The 17,547-nt window shown below is 40.7% G+C and overlaps 1 protein-coding gene across 1 annotated transcript in view; it reads right to left on the bottom strand.

Annotated features, from left to right (window-relative positions):
* LOC140719656 (uncharacterized) overlaps positions 1 to 8,339 on the bottom strand; it is a 368,820-nt gene extending 360,481 nt beyond the window's left edge. Inside the window, exon 1 of the mRNA XM_073034431.1 lies at positions 8,223 to 8,339. The gene's annotated coding sequence lies outside the window, so the exon portion shown is untranslated. The remainder of the gene's footprint in view (positions 1 to 8,222) is intronic.
* Between the last annotated feature and the right edge of the window lie 9,208 nt (positions 8,340 to 17,547).

The raw sequence follows: 17,547 nt of genomic DNA, 5'->3' as shown, positions 1-17,547 counted from the left end.
AATCAAATGATCTTGCCTGGAGTCTCAGAGCTGTGTGTGTGTCTGCACCCCCACCCCTGGCGCTCCTTCTTTGCCACCTGTCCTACATCCCTCCCCTGGAGTTCCACCATCACCATTCCCAACACCCTTTGCTTCCACCAGATTTACAAACTTGCTCTCTGCTCCACATTGACAAATACAGTACTATGCCAAAGTCTTAGGCATCCTAGCTATATATATATATGTGTGTGTGTGTGTGTGTGTGTGTGTGTGTGTGTGTGTGTGTGTGTGTGTGTGTGTGTGTGTGTGTGTGTGTGTGTGTGTGTGCGTAAGACATTTTATACAATACTGTACATGCCAAGTTATAGCTACCAAATTTCCTGAATATACAAGAACTTGCAATTAGTACCTGCTGCTCAGAGGATATGTGACTAAGATTTTTGCACAGTACTGTAAATCCAGTTAATTACTGAAAACATTTTGTGCAACAATTGTCAATGTATCGGAATTCTATTCATTCCAATACATGAAGTTGAGTTAAATCTTCTAATCCTTTGTAACTTGACTCATTAGGATCTTCATTTAATGATCATGAGTCGTCAGTCTGAAACTTTTTCACTTTTTTATCTTCTTATCTTGGACAAGAGGAATTGTGTTACATCCAATATGTGATGGTTTGTGATGATCACAAACTCTTTGGCTGTTGGAGGGGTTTGGCAAGCTGAGATATTCAATTATGGAAAAAAAATTGTTCTTTTTCCATTGGTCTAAGACAACTTGAAAGACTTGGATGGTTCAGGACCAACAATCCAAAAATCAGAAACTGTGGAATGTGATTTACCTCCAATGAATGAAGCACATCATTTACCAGAAAGTTAATCCTTCAGTGGATAGAGCAGTCTCAATGATCTCAGGAAGTTTAACTGCATTTGTTTTAGAAATATTTTTCATTATGCATTAGAGATGATAAATCATGCTGTTATTGTCACATTCACAAAGTTCCTTAAAGAAAGAACAAGAATAACTCTCTAAAATATCTGAAATATTCATGACGTGTGTATTCTTTTACATCAGGCAGAGAACTTAAAATCTCTGAATTTTTCTCTGCAGATGTTACATAAATGTAGCAAAACCACATGCTATTAAAGACACAGATCTTAAAATTTGAAGAAGATCCTAAAGAAGGCTCTCAGCCGGAAGTGTTGACTGTTTATTCATTTCCATAGATGCTGACTGACCTGCTGAGTTCCTCCAGTACTCTGTGCATGTTGCCTTTGATTTCCAGCATAGAAACATAGAAAACCTACAGCACAATAAGGCCCTTCAGCCCACAAAGTTGTGCTGAACATGTCCCTACCTTAGAAATTACTAGGCTTACCCATAGCCCTCTATTTTACTAAGCTCCATGTACCTATCCAAAAGTCTCTTAAAAGACCCTATCGTATCTGCCTCCACCACCATTGCCGGCAGCCCATTCCACGCACTCATCACTCTCTGAGTAAAAAACTTACCTCTGACAATCTACAGATTTCTTCATGTTTTAAATCTTAAAATGTTGGGGATCTTCTGCTTTAACTGTTAAATAATAGTTTTAGAAAATGCACGTTGTTTATATTGTTCTTACTTAATGACTAAAGACTTCAGAGTGGTGTATCTGCATATAGTGGTATTGTTTCAACAGTGTGTTAAACAGCATCCGTCCATCCTGTTTACCACAGCATACTTGTTCCTTAGTTTTAAAAGTCAAAAGAATTCCAGATAACTTCCCATTATGTTATTAGCTACTAAGATCGTAATCCAGCTCCATTTATGCTCTTGAGTTCATTTTGTTTTAGTTCAAATTGAACTGAAGTTTTTCAAGTGTGAAACTCTGAAGGATTTTGATACTCAGCATATGAATGATTTGGTTTTCAGTTCTTCCTGAGTGGCTGATATTCCATTACATAAAATAAACTGAATGCATAGTTTAAACATAAGCAATACTTAGCAAGATCTAAGTTCATTATTTTCTCAACCTTTTAAATGTATTATCACATCATCTATGGAAAGGAAAAATTATGTCTTTGTCAGAATTATTGACAAGTTATGTGGTTTCATGTCCTTGAAATACTCCAAAATGGGCATTTCAATGCAATCTGAAGTGAAATTCCAAGGTTCAAATGTTCATTTATCATCAAAGTATGTGCAATATACAACTCTGAAATTTGTCTTCTCCAGATGGCCACAAAACTATGGTAGTCATTCAAAGAAAAACACCAGCCCCGCTCCCTCGCACAAAAACAACAAATCTCGCAAATGGCAACTTGAAATTCTCAGAATTGTCACCATTAATAAATATAATTTTAGTCCAATGATATTTCAAATATTTGAATTATATTTTACAATTTATTCACTTTACAGTTAACTCTTTGTTTTAACAGAAGTTATTTCTGAGTATTTCAGAATGACACTTGGATAGTTTGAATGTTAGTCATGAAACCTGTTATTTTAGTTTACGCAATAACTACTCCTGAACTGATTGGTTAATCAGACCATTACCGAGGGCCATGCAGAGTTAAGATATTGCTGTGGATCTAAAGTTATATTCCAGGTTCATATGGCAGTTTTCCCTCGTTGATGGACATTAGGAAACCAGATGTTTTATATCAACAGTCTAGTCATTTCATGGTCAATTTCTATTGATTCTAGCATTTTCTTTCAGATTTATTTAATTACTGGAAATTAACTTACTTGTTTAGTGTGGTGGGATTCAAACTTATATCACCAGGTCAATAGTCCAGACCTCTGGATACTAATTCTGCAGCATAACCAGTGCACTACCATGTTCCTCTTAATAACATACTATTTTAATGGCATCATCATCATTATGTGCCATGTCATATGGCATAGGTCATCATGGTCTTTCCATGGCCATTATTGCTCTTGGCAAATTTTTCAACAGAAGAGGTTTGCCATTGCCTTCTTCTGGGCAGTGTCTTTACAAGATGGGTGACCCCAGCCATTATCAATACTATTCAGAGATTGTCTGCCTGGTGTCAGTGGTCACATAACCAGGACTTGTGATACACACCGGCTGCTCATACGACCATCCACCACCTGCTCCCATGGCTTCACATGACCCTGATTGGAGGGCTAAGCAGGTGCTATACCTTGCCCAAGGGTGACCTGCAGGCTAGCAGAGGGAAGGAGCACCTTACACCTCCTTTGGTAGAGACATATCTCCACCCCAGCCTTGTACTAATTACCGTTTCATGGTGCAGTTACTGTTGAAACACTCTGAAACATACATGTATATTAAACTTAACAAATTCACCATATGTAGTCATGAATATGTGGTTTTACTATATCTCCAAATTTACTCATAATACAGTACTGTGCAAAAGTCTTAGGCATATATATGTAGCTAGAGAGCCTAAGACTTTTGCACAGTACTGTAGTAATTTTATGTGTTGCACTATACCGTCCTTGGCACTCCTTCTCTGCCACCTGTCACACACCCTTCCCATGGCGCACCACCCTCGCCATTCCCATCATCCTTTGCTCCAACCAGATTTACAAACTCGCTCTCCATTCCACGTTGACAAATACAGTACTGTGCAGAAATCTTAGGCTCCCTAGCTATATATATATGTGTGTGTGTGTATAAATATTTCCTGAAAGACAAGAACTTGCAATTAGCACCTGCTGCTCAAAGGATACTCATTGAAATTAGTTCAAACAAACTTTCAGAAAGATTATTCATCATCTTTCCAGCTGTAAAGTTCCTCCAGTACATTTTTCCATGAACTTCTCTGAAACTCTGTTCAGCAGCTCATTTTGCGAGCCTTGTTGCACCAGGTTTCTGTTATCGACTTATGGTTGAATTTCACAGTGGCTTGTTAGCCTGGCCAAATTTGGGGAAAAAAATAAACTCCGTTTAGAATTGATCTGCTTTCCCTTCACAGTGTGTCTTGTAGCTGCAAGGCAGAACAGACCAGCTCAGAGAGCCATTTGTCATCCGTCCCTGCTAGACATCGAATCCAGTCCTGCATTCCACATCTCATATGGAATTCGACCATTGCATCACCATCCTTGGCTTCAGGCCAGAGTAAACATTATGTGCGACCTTCCCAAACTCATAAAGGAATGATTAGTTTTGATATAGCTACACACCCAGAACAATTATGATATATGATCTTTCTGTGTTCCTAAACAAATACTACTACACCAAATATCTAATACAGATAAATCACTTCCCCTCGTCTACATTCAAAATCAGTGGTCCGGAAAGAGCAATACTACATGTTTGAAGATAATAAAACAGGTCTGGCATGTGGAGTGGGTTTTTGAATTAACCCATTAAATGAGGGTGTATACATCCTAGTTTAACACAGGTAAATCCTTCCCACCACTGAGCACATCTACACAGAGCATTATCACAGGAAAGCAACATCCATTACCAGGACATGCTCCCTTCTCGCTGCTGCCATCAGGAAGAAGGTACAGGAGTCTCAGGACTCACACCACCAGCTTCAGGAACATTTGCTACCCTTCAACCTTCAGCTCTTGAACCAAAGGGGATAACTTCACTCAACTTCATTTTCCCCCCATCGCTGAACTGCTTTATATTATCAGCTAGTTTGCCCGCATATTTGATCTTTTTCCTTCTTGTAGCTTTTTTAGTTGCCTTTTGTTGGATTTTAAAAGCTTCCCGGTCATCCAAATTCCCACTCACTTTTGCTGCCTTACATGCCTTTTCCTTAGCTTTTACGCTGTCCTTAATTTCCCTTGTCAGCCAGAGTTACCTACCCCTGCCATTTGAGAACTACTTCTTCTGCGGGACATGTTAGTCCTGCAGCTTGTAAATTAATCCCAGAAACTTCAGCCATCTCTGCTCTGCCTACATCCCCACCAGTATCCTCTTCCAATGCACCTGGGCAAGCTCCTCTCTCATGCCTCTGTAATTCCCTTTATTCCATTGCAATACTGATTCACCTGACTTAAGCTTCTCCCTCTCCAATTGCACTATGAATTCAATCATATATGATCACTGTCTCCTAAGGGTTCCTTTACATTAAGCTCCCTAATAAGATCTGGGTTATTACACAACACCCAGTCTAAGATAGCCTTTCCCTGAATAGGCTCAAGGACACGCTGCTCTAAAAAGCCACCTCTTAGGCATTCAACAAATTCTCTGTCTTGTGATCCAACACCAACCTGATTTTCCCAATCCCCTTGCGTATTGAAGCCCCCCCATTACAAATGTGACATTACATTTATAACATGTCTTTTCCAGCCCCCCTTGCAATCTCAACCCTACATCTTGGCTACCATTTGGAGGCCTATATATGGTTCCCATAATGTGCTTCTTTTACCTTGCAGTTTCTTAACTCCAGCCACAAAGATTCAACTTTCTCCTACCCTATGTCACCTCTTTCTAAAGATGTAATTCCATCTCTTACCAACAGAGACAGACCACCAACCTTGCCTTTGATATAAAGTATAGCTTTTTATGTTAAGCTCCCAACTATGGCCTTCTTTCAGCCACGACTCAGTGATGCCCACATCATACCGACCAATCTCTAACTGCGCCGCAAATTCATCCACCGTATTCCGAATGCTACGCACATTTAAATGCAACACCTTCCGTCCTGCATTGTTTGCCCTTTTGAATTTGGCCTCTGTAGTGAAGCTTTCAGATGAAAAGTATCCCGTTCAAATGATCTTCAGCCAGTCCTGAAGAAGTGTCTCAGCCCGAAACATCAACTGTTTATTCATTTCCAAAGCCTGACTTGTTGAGTTCTTACAGCATTTTGAATGTGTTGCTGTTCAAATTATCACCTGGTAGAGCTCTTACTAAATTGTGTAAGTCACACTTCTTTGCTGTACAATTTGTAAATATTTAGTTGTAAGACCCATCCAATTGCCAGAACAGTCATAGTGCTATAATTCATTTTGTTCTTACTATATCTAGTTAGGTCTGCAAATTTCAACTTTATTACAAACATAGCCACCTTGTGTCCAATATTCTTGATATTTAGGCCTGTGGCTCTGCCTTCCCTGGTGGTCTTGTAAGTCTACATTTCCAAATTTCATAGCATTCTGGAAGCTCTTCCCGTTCATGCATCAATAACTTTTTTTAAATAGTATTTGGCTGGGCAAATTTTCAAATTGACATCCAGTGTCTGACTTCATTCAAATACACATCCAGTGTTACGAAGCAAAATTAGAAAAGTATACATAGTTTTGGTTAACTTCTTGATTCAGAGATCGAGACTCTCCAAATAAACACAAGAGATTCTGCAGGTGCTGGAAATCCAAAGCAACACACGCAAAAAAGTGCTGGAGGAACTCAGCAGGTCAGTCAGCTTCTATGGAAATTAATAAACAGACAAAACTTTGGACAGAAGCCCTTCCTCAGGACTGGAAGAGGTAAGAAGCCAACATACAGAATGGAAGAAGTGGGAAGGAGGAGGAAATAGAATTACCGGAAGGAGAATTCCATGTTCATGCCATCAGGTTGGAGACTACCGAGATGGAATATGAGGTGTTGCTCCTCCACCCTGAGTTTTGGTTAACTTCTGATACACAGAACAGTGTTCCCTGAATGAAGTCCAATTGGGTAGACCTCCACTTACCTGAAGACAGAGCAATTTACCTGTTGCTTACTTAGAAGGAATTTTTACACCATTGTTATGAAAAACCATTGTAGAAGTCTGTTTCTATTCCTTCCAGAGTGAAATTCTGAGTTATTTGGGATGGTATAATGTCATTGGGGTTAGCATAACACCGTAAAATTAAAGTGCGATTCTCACTGCCATGTGTAAGAGATTTGTATATTTTCCCCGCTGCCAGTGGAAAGCACCTACGTCTGCCCAGTCTCTCTCTCTCTGTCTCTCTCTATCTCTCTTCCCCCTTGCTCGATACTGCCAGGAGATGGAGCTGGACTCTTGGGTCTTGGGCAAGGTTTAATCAACACGATTTGTGGATTGGTCTCATTTTTAGAGGACTCTGCAGATTATGTTATGATGTGTCGCTAGTTTCTGGTTACTCCTTTCTTTTGTGCGATTTTGATCGGGGTGGACTGGCTCTGCGGCCTGCAGTCAACAAATAACACAGCGCTAAATTGAACTGAACAGAACTAACCTGAACGTTCCTAGACTGTTCCAGTGACTCTGTGGTTTGATGTTTTATGTTCTGTGATTTTTTTTTTACTTGTTTTATTGCCATTTGTGTGATTTGGTTTTTTTTTGCATGTTGGGTGTTTGATGTTTCTTTGAACAGGGTCCATGGAGTTTCTTTGTTTCATGGCTGTCTATGAGGAAGACGACTATCAGGATTGTATACTGCATGCATACTGTACTTTGATAATAAATGCACTTTGACACTGACCATGTGGGTTTCCTTGAGTGATCCAGTTTCCCCAACATTCCAGTGCGGTGTGGTTCGGGTTAGGCTTAGTGAGTCGCAGGCATGCGTTACTGGCGCCAGAAGCATGGTGGCACTTGTGGGGTACCCAGCTCAATCGTCGCTGACTTAGTTTGCTGCGATGCAAACTGCACATTTCACCATATGCTAGGATGTACATGTGACAACGAAAGCTACGCCTTCTTTCACCAGTTCTTCAGTTCATTTGGTTACCAGGAGACTACAGTGATCAATACCACCAGAAAGCAAATTTAACACCAGGCGCACTTACGCAGTTAAATATACAAATTAGGTTGCATTTAGTCAAGTTGTCTTGCCTCTCCAGAAGCAAGCAGGTACTCACTATTCAAATAGATAGGGAAGAGATTAGGTTGCAATGTGCTGAATAGACAGTAAAAACACTGGGGGGCATTAGAGTTTGTTCATTGAAGTGCAAGTAAATTTTTAACCATCTAATAAGCCTAAATTGTGGAAAATCCCATGAAAATGAGCAGGTTACCGGTGTGATGAATAGCTAGTACCATCTGTCCCCCCTGCTTGTCTGAAATGATTTCAGTACATTACACCACACTCAGAGCTTTTAAGGGATATTTAGTTTTTGAAATAAATTATGTTAAAATCCTTACTGGGTCAAAGCTGTTCTATGTGTAGTTCATTGACACAAAGGCTCGGAAACGTTATTGATTGTATGAAAATCTAGTCTGCACTAAACTGCGGCTGAATGGAGTGCGGAGATTTTTTTTGTCCGATGTGCTTACTGGCTTTCAGCAAAGAATGCTTTACACAAACAGGTTCAGTGAGGTTCAACGGTCGTTGTGGAACTTTTAAACACCCACCTTTTAAAATCTCAGACAGACCGTCTGTGGCGCTCACAGGTTGCCGAGTTTCACTGCCTTCCTCAGGAACCCCTGGGGCCACGAAAGTGGGGAGCAGCCTCAAACTCTGAATCGAAAGTTGCCAATTGTGTGTGAAGGCCCTCAGCTGGCAAGCCATACAGAAAAGCTTTTCAATATTGCATTATATGGGTTGATGAAAGAGCCTGCAGGAACCAAGTCTGCAGCTTTATCCCATTGGGAGGAAGGAGCTTAATCATATTTGTTGGATTCAGATTCTTCTATCACTAACTCTAATTCTGTAACGACATTTTTTCTGAAATTAGCAATCCTCAGTTGGATCTCGTTCACTTTCCCATCGGCTAGACTACGCCTGTTCTCAGAACCTTGTAACTCTCATTTTGTTATTGTAATGCTCTTTCCATATTTCTTCCTATAACACAATCAGAAAGTACAGAATATTACAGCACGAAAGTAGAGAGTTCAGGTTCGACCCAGGGCAGGACAGTGACATGAACAGCTTTGAACTGAAGTGAGAAATGCTGACTGGGTTTCCTGAATTCTGATTTACTTATCCTGAATGTACAAGGGGTGATTGATATGTTCATAGCCTAAGGTAGAAGGAGTCAATTTTAGGAAACCTAGCACATTTATTTTTCAACATAGTCCCCTCCTACATTTACACACTTAGTCCAGCGGTCGTGGAGCATACGGATCTTGGATCTCCAGAAAGTGTCCACAGATGGGTGATTGATAAGTTTGTGGCCTGAGGTAGAAGGAGATGAGTTATACAGCTCTCGTTACATGCACGTGCAGGTCAACTCTTTGAGTGATTATGCAGAAAGTTTGAAGTTAATAACTCATCTCCTTCCACTTTGGGCCATGAACTTATCAATCACCCCGATGAGTTATTAACTTCAAACTTTCTGTATAATCACTCAAAGAGCTGAATTGCATGTGCATGTAACGAGAGCTGTATAACTCATCTCCTTCTACCCTAGGCCACAAACTTATCAATCAATCACCCCTGCTGTGGACACTTACTGGAGGTCCAAGATCCATATGCTCCACGACCACTAGACTATGCATGTAATGTAGGAGGGAACTATGCTGAAAAATAAATTTGCCAGGTTTTCTAAAAACTGACTCCTTCTACCTTAGGCCATGAACTTATCAATCACCCCCCCCCGCACATTAAAGGTAAACTAAAAAAAATGATCCTTTTACCATGATAATGTAGTGATAGCGTGACGCTAATACAGCTGGGGGTGTCAGAGTTCAATCCCATCACCCTTTGTAAGGAGTCTGTACATCTTCCCTGAGGAATGTGTGGGTTTTCACCCAGGGGCTCTGGTTTCTTCCCACAATCCAAAGATGTACCGTGATGGTTAATTGGTCACTGTCCCTTGATTAGGTTAAGGTTAAATCGGGGTTATCAAGGGTTGCTGGGTTAAAGTGGCACAAAGGGCCAGAAGGGCCTACTTCACATTGTAAATAAAAATAAAAATTAAATAAAATCTTCCTAGTTTTGAAAACTTCTTAAAATACTTTTGGAGTAAAGTCACTGATGTGTTATGTGAAATATATTAAAATACAAAGAGTATAATTATCAAGCCAGGACGTATCTAAGTGAGGGTGAAATTTCATTCATGTCAAGCAAATTCATGACACAGTGTCATATGAGTGACATTCACTAGGATGATGCATAAGATGGCTGCCGTTATCAAGTCATAGAGTCACAGAGTCATCCAGCACAGAAACAGGCCTGTTAGCCTAACTGGTCCATGCCGAGCAAAATTCCCACCTAAGCTAATCCCATTTCTCTATATTTGACCCACATCCCTCTAAGCCCTTCCTATCCATGTACAAATGTTTATAATGTACCTGCCTCAGCTACTTCCTGGAACAGCTCATTCCATATACGCACCACCACTTGGTGACAAAACTGTCCCTCAGGTTCCTGTTAAATCTTTCTGCTCTTGCCTGGTATGTTTTGTAGCTTCCAAACATTAAACTAGTTCAAAGGAAGACATGGGAATCTGGGAATGTGGATCTAACTTCATGTTTACTTTAAGCGAAGCATTCATGTATCACGTGGCAGTGTGGTGACATATGCAATTCATATATTTTTAATATAACCCATAATTAATTCTTTAAACCAGGGGTGTCAAACTCATTTTAGGTCACGGGCCGGATTGAGCAAAATGCAGCTTCATGCGGGCCGGATCAGTCGGACGCGTGCGAACGCAGCTTTCGTTGCCTCCGTTTTTTCAGCCTGCTCTCATGTGTTTCAGTCTCTGCTATAATTACAAAATGTTTCACTTTACAAATTCCATTTCTTATGAAGAAGACTGCCGAGCAAGACTGCCAAATAAACACTAAAAACCCTGAAAACCTGGTACCTGAATAAACTCAGCATTAGCCATATCATACGCCATAGGCGCTTTGATTACTGGGGCCAGCTTTAATAGTAATTAGATATTATCTCGCGGGCCAAAGATAATTCCACCGCGGGCCGGATTTGGCCCGCGGGCCTTGAGTTTGACATATATGCTTTAAATGAACAAAATTGCTTAATCAAACAATGTGTGTGTGTGTACACACACACACACACACACACACACACACACACACACACACACACACACACACACACACACACACACACACACACACACACAAAGTGATTGATAAGTTTGTGACCTAAGGTAGGAGTCAATTTTAAAAAACCTAGCACATTTATTTTTCCTACATTTACACACATGTCCAGAAGTGGTCCACAGCAGGGGTGATTGATAAGCTCGTGGCCTAAGGTAGAAGGAGATGAGTTATTAACTTCAAACTTTCTGCATTATCACTCAAAGAGTTGAACTGCATGTGCATATAATGAGAGCTGTATAACTCATCTCCTTCTACGCAAGGCCACGAACGTACCAGTCACCCCTGCTGTGGACCACCTGGAGGTCCAAGACGCTCTCATTATATGCACGTGCAGTTCAACTCTTTGAGTGATAATGCAGAAAGTTTGAAGTTAATAACTCATCTCCTTCTACCTTCAGCCACGAGCTTATCAATCACCCCTGCTGTGGACCACTTCTACAAAGAAGGGATCCATGTGCTCCATGACCACTGGACTAAGTGTGTAAATGTAGGAGGGGACTATGTTGAAAAATAAATGTGCTAGGTTTTCTAAAATTTATTCCCTCTACCTTAGGCCACAAACTTATCAATCACCCCTTGTACAAGATTACCCACAAATTTCTGAAATATTCAATGCACAACACTCCTTGCTGCTTAGCTATAAACTCCAATACAGAAAGCATCTCAACTATACACACAGTATTTTATATAACACAACTACTATATAAAGACATCCACAGCCTAGTAAATTTTAAATTGTCCCATTCAGGCCTAGCAATGTAATTACTGTGGAGGTGTCTTACTCTTGTGGGATAAAGTCTTTCCTGACAAGAGAGGTCATTCTGTCTGGCAGGTGAAACTTGTGGCTGGGAAAACAATTGCAGTTTCTGGGGCCTCCTCTGCGGAGGTTGTAGGAGTTGACTCTGAGACTGTAGGAAATGATGCACACAGCTTTGGACATCTATGTGCCCAATTTTTCTCTCTGGATCGACTTCAATCCCTTTCTTTTTTCTCATGATCCTTCTCTCTTTCACACCATTCTCTTTCTCTCTATCTTTTCCCTCCTAGTTGTTCTTCTAGTTTTTGTGTATCTTGACCTTGCGAAGGTCCATTTAGTTCACTGGAGTATTCTTTTATTAATCCTACCTTCACTTCCTTTACAATCTGATCTCTCCTCTTGGTTTCCTCATGCACATCATCTACTTTGACCCCAGCACCTGCAGTGTACTTTGTGTTTATCATCTGATTAATCCTCTGTATTTGTTTCCCCATTGACTCCTTTCTTTTTGGCCTTCCATTCATCCAGCTGGGCTTTGGTCTTCACATCTACTTTTGCAAGCAAGTTTTTGTCTCCCACTTGAAGTTCTTGCAATAACCTCAATGCACACAGAGCAGATTCTGGTTCTTTATACTCAAGAGCTGAATGCTTGCACCTTTCCTAAAGCTCCTCAAACTCTCTTCCAGCTTAAAACAAAGCCAAATTTCGCATGTAACTGCCTGTTTAATGTATCAGAAGATTTCTCAGATACGTTGCCTACAAAAATAGTTACAGTTGGACCACTGCTTTCAACACTGCCATGCTTCCTTTGAGCAGCATGGTCCTTCCTTGGTCCAATATGCTTTCCAACCAAAGGCACTGAGGTTGGCACCAACACCTGCTTGTCCTTTGGTGGGCAATTGATCATGGTGTTTGGAATGGAGACACTTGTCCATTTTCCATGTCACTTGTGGCATCATCCAGTACATTTCTTAATTCACTTTCAGTAAGCTTCATTGCAGGGGATGTGACAACAAATCATGGATAGATCGTGTGCAGTTTTGGTCACCTAATTACAGGAAGGATATTAGTAAGGTTGAAAGAGTGCAGAGAAGGTTTACAAGGATGTTGCCGGGACTTGAGAAACTGAGTTACAGAGAAAGGTTGAATAGGTTAGGACTTTATTCCCTGGAGTGTAGGAGAATGAGGGGTGATTTGATAGAGGTGTATAAAATTATGATGGGTATAGATAGAGTGAATGCAAGCAGGCTTTTTCCACTGAGGTTAGGGGAGAAAAAAAACCAGAGGTCATAGGTTAAGGGTGAAGCGGGGAAAGTTTAAAGGGAACATTAGCAGGGGGCTTCTTCATGCAGAAAGTGGTGGGAGTGTGGAATGAGCTGCCAGATGAAGTGGTGAATGTAGGCTCACTTTTGACATTTAAGAAAAACTATGGATGATATATGGATGAGAGGGGTTTGGAGGGATATGGCCCAGGTGCAGGTCAGTGGGACTAGGCAGAAAAATGTTTTGGCACAGCCAAGAAGGGCCAAAAGGCCTGCTTCTGTGCAGTAATGTTCTATGGTCCTATGATCTATGGTTCTATAGATCTCCAATCAAGTTCTTAGCTAGATATTTGCAGGCTTCAGTTTAGTATCCTTGAAATGCTGTTCAAACTCATTTTGTGAAATGACTGAAACAGTGTCCAATTCCATCTTAATTAATCTGCCGTTCACATCTGGTGTAAGCCATATTGCTTATCTATTGTTAGCTTTCACATTGTAAATCTCATGGCTACCCAGTCCTGTGCCACTGTCATCATTGTTGGACTTTTCATCAACAGAATGCAGATTTTAGCTTTTTCTTTTCCCCGGGTAGTCAATTTATTTTTGTCTGCCCAATGTACTATTTTGTCTGTGTCATACTTTGCAGCATTTCCTACAAGTTTCACACTTAAACCTGCAATAGCCTGGTGTACGTGAGCCCCTGCCACAAGGGTAACACGATTTATTTGGACAGGCCGGTTTCTGTTTAAACATTGTTTGCACTCACTTTCATTCCTGATCACAACTCAATTACACCTCTGTCCGTAGTTTCCATTAAAACAGTGATTTCAACTGCTCTTTTAAATGTCGGTTGTGCTTCAGTTAGGAGCTGTTTTTGAATGCTTTCTTGTAAGACTCCACAAACTAAATGATCTCTTAGTGCATCATTAAGCCCATCCCTGAACTGACATTGCTCAATCTCTTCAATTCAGCCACCGACTCTAAAATGGACTCCCCTTCCTTTTGATTGCACTTATGAAACCTAAAGCATTCTGCAGTCAACAATGGCTTTGGTTCTAGTTGCTCCTGTATTACTTTCACAATATCGGCAAAGGTCATTTCTGCTAGTTTGGTTGGAGCAGTTAAACTTTGAAAGGAAGTATATGCCTTTAAATGCAAACACAAGGAAATCTGCAGATGCTGGAAATTCAAGCAACACACACAAAATGCTAGTGGAACACAGCAGGCCAGGCAGCATCTATAGGAAGAAGCACTGTCGACAATTCGGGCCGAGACCCTTCGTCAGGACTAACGTTTGAGTTAGTCCTGATGAAACGCCTCAGCCCAAAACGTCGACAGCGGTTCTTCCTATAGATGTTGCCTGGCCTGCTGCGTTCCACCAGCGTTTTGTGTGATATGCCTTTAAACCCAATGATTCCAGCAAAACTGGTACTCAATCTCATTGGCTATTTTATTTGCTTCAAAATATTGTTGAATTAGCTCATAATACATATTCTAGTTATCTTTTGTGTAATCAAATGCATCAATTTTCTGATGTAGCCAGCCATTTCTGCTCTGTTTGTATGATCATTATCACCAAGTACTTATTCTTTATGGACCTGTGAATGATTAGGTTTTTTGACTTTTTTAAAAAACTCAGTCGTATCTTACACATGCTGCTCTGTTTGGCCATTCCTCACAGTGCTTTTCTTTTTAACTCGAACATCTCGCGGTACTTGTATGAGTCGGTAGCCATCCCAGGTTCGTTTTAAAAATACCTCGTCATCAATGTTATGTTTTGTAACGTCAAAGCATTAAACTAATTCAAAGGAAGACATGGGAGTCTGAAAATGTGGGTTTAGCTTTGTGTTTACTTAAACCCAGGCTTGCATGTATCATGGGAATATGATGACATATGCAATTCACATATTTATACATATAACCCATATGAATTGTTTCAAATGAACAAGGATGTTCACTCAAACAATATATTTACAATATTTCTAAAATATTTCTGAAATATTAAATACATAAGATCATCCTAAACCCATTCCCTCCAGTTCTTTATTCCACAGCCCTCAGATGGATTACATTTACCTTTATCTACCATAATCCTACAGTAAATGCAGCAATTATTAGAAAACATACAGAAAAAAAATATTCTGCCACAGGAGGAGCCTAAATCCTCCCCTCACAGGATAGACCTGAATGGAAGGAGGGAAGAGGATAAGTGAACTGTAGCCACAAATATTTTGTTGAGTCAGGAACCCCACACTTGCTCCTTCCAAAACCAAAGGACACAGATACTTAAAATAGTCTTGGGAACCTTTTTTTAGAGCAGCTTCTGGAGGTCACTTTAAGGCCAGTTGGTCAGATTCCACAAGTTCATGCAAAGTACTGGTTTGACCTAACACCTTTGTCCAATTGGAAGTCTGCTCTGGCAATTCACTGGGGTAGGAAAGTCTCTCACACAGAGCCTCTTTAAGCCATTCAGCAGCAGCCTCAATGGGAATGTGTTTTCACAGGAACTACAACAGACTAAACAGGTAATTCCTGAATGACTGATAATCCTGGAAAACTTACAGACAGCAGCAAGAGTTGAACACTGATCTTAGAGCTAGTGATGCAAAAACATTTTGCAAACTGCTACACCACCATACCACACTTTTCTTTTTTAGAAAGACTTTACAGGCTGGATATAGATAGAGATTTAAGAGCTAATCTCAGAATAATCTCAACCTACATCCACCTGACGAAGGGTCTCGGCCCGAAACGTCGACAGCGCTTCTCCTTATCGATGCTGCCTGGCCTGCTGTGTTCCACCAGCATTTTGTGTGTGTTGTCTACATCGGCCTTGTTCAGTCCTTTTAGAGTTTTGCAATTTGCAATTCTTCTAAACTCAAAGGACTCCAGATCTAATCCAATAAATTTCTCTTCAAATGGCAGTCCTGTTGTCCCCAAAATTGGTCCAGTAAAACAATTCTACTTTCCCTCAATGCCAAGTAAATCATTTCTGAAGTAAGAAGGCCAAACTGAACATAATACTCAACAGTCAAATCACCAAAGCCTTGCATGCATAGTTGTTGCAAGAATCTTAGCTCTTGCAATGAAGACCAAGACCATTTGGATTCTTAACTGCCAACTGCTTCACATTTCCTTTCAATTAACAAGCATATCCAAGTTCCTTCATACATCAATGTTTCACAATCTATTGTTATTTAAAATAGGTTTTTTCTTGCACCTGGGTATGTATATACTTGTGCATGACAATAAACTTGACCTTAAAACTTTAAACATTACTCTGTCTTCCTATTTTTCCAACCAAACTGGATTACTTCACATTTATCTGTGTTATCCTGCTCTTGTCAGATGTCTGTTCATGAACTCAACATGTCCAGATCACCCTGAAACCTCTTTGCATTTTCCCCTGGATGCCTTATAATCTCACCCAGATTTACGTCAGAGGCAAAATATGAAATATTCCCTTTGGTACCTAATAATGTGGCCACTGAGTGTATGTGCGTGGTCTTCTGCTGCTGTAGCCCATCCACTTCAAGGTTCGACGTGTTGTGTGTTCAGAGATGTTCCTGTGCACACCACTGTTGTAATGTGAGTTACTGTCACCTTCCTGTCAGCTTGAACCAGCCTGGCCATTTTCCTCTAACCTCTCTCATCAACAAGGTGTTTTCACCCAGAAAACTGCTGCTTCACTGGGTGTTTTCTTTGCACTATTTTCAGTAAACCCCAGACACTGCTAAACATAAAAATCCCAGGAGATTTTCTGAGATACTCAAACCACCCCATCTAGCACCAACAATCATTCCACAGTCAAAGTCACTTGGATCACATTTCTTCCCCATTCAGATATTTGGTCTGAACAACAGCTGGACCTCTTGAGCATGTCTGCATGCTTTTATGCATTGAGTTGCTGACACATAATTGGCTGATTAGGTATTTGTATTAATGAGCAAGTGTATGTGTGTTGGCTCATGGCCTAGTGGATAAGGCATCGGACTAGTAACCTGAAGGTCACTGGTTTGTAACCTGAAGCCTCAGCTGAGGCAGCGTGTTTGTGTCCTTGAGCAAGGCACTTAACAACACATTGCTCGGCGATGTCACTAGTGCCAAGCTGCTTGGGTCCTAGTGCCCTTCCCTTGGACAACATCGGTGGCGTGGAGAGGGGAGACTTGCAGCATGGGCAACTGCCGGTCTCCCATACAACCCTGCCCAGGCCTGCACCCTGGAAACCTTCCAAGGTGCAAATCCATGGTCTCACGAGACTAACGGATGCCTAAAAAAAAACGGGTGTACTTAATAAAGTGGCCAATGAGTGTATATTGTGATTAGTTGGAGCCCCATAACTGATCACTCAGGTATCCCACTAGTCAATCAATGCCACCCTGGAAAAGATCTGTTTATTCTTGCTCTCTGCTTCCCATCTGTCAACCAGTTTTCAAACTCTGCCAGTATATTATCCACAATTCCATGTGCTTTAATTCCATATACTAGACCGTTATTTTTGGACTCAATCAAAGACCTTTCAAAAATCCAATACACTATATCCAATTATCCTATTTTTTGTCTTTGACCTGTTCCACCTTTGAGAAATTCCCATAGGTTTGTCAAAGGCAATTCCCTTACATAAATCTGCGTTTGTTTTGTCTAATCA

This window comes from Hemitrygon akajei, chromosome 32 (assembly GCF_048418815.1).
Source record: "Hemitrygon akajei chromosome 32, sHemAka1.3, whole genome shotgun sequence".
Taxonomy (NCBI): Eukaryota; Metazoa; Chordata; class Chondrichthyes; order Myliobatiformes; family Dasyatidae; genus Hemitrygon; species Hemitrygon akajei.
This window is presented reverse-complemented; position numbering and strand designations above follow the sequence as displayed.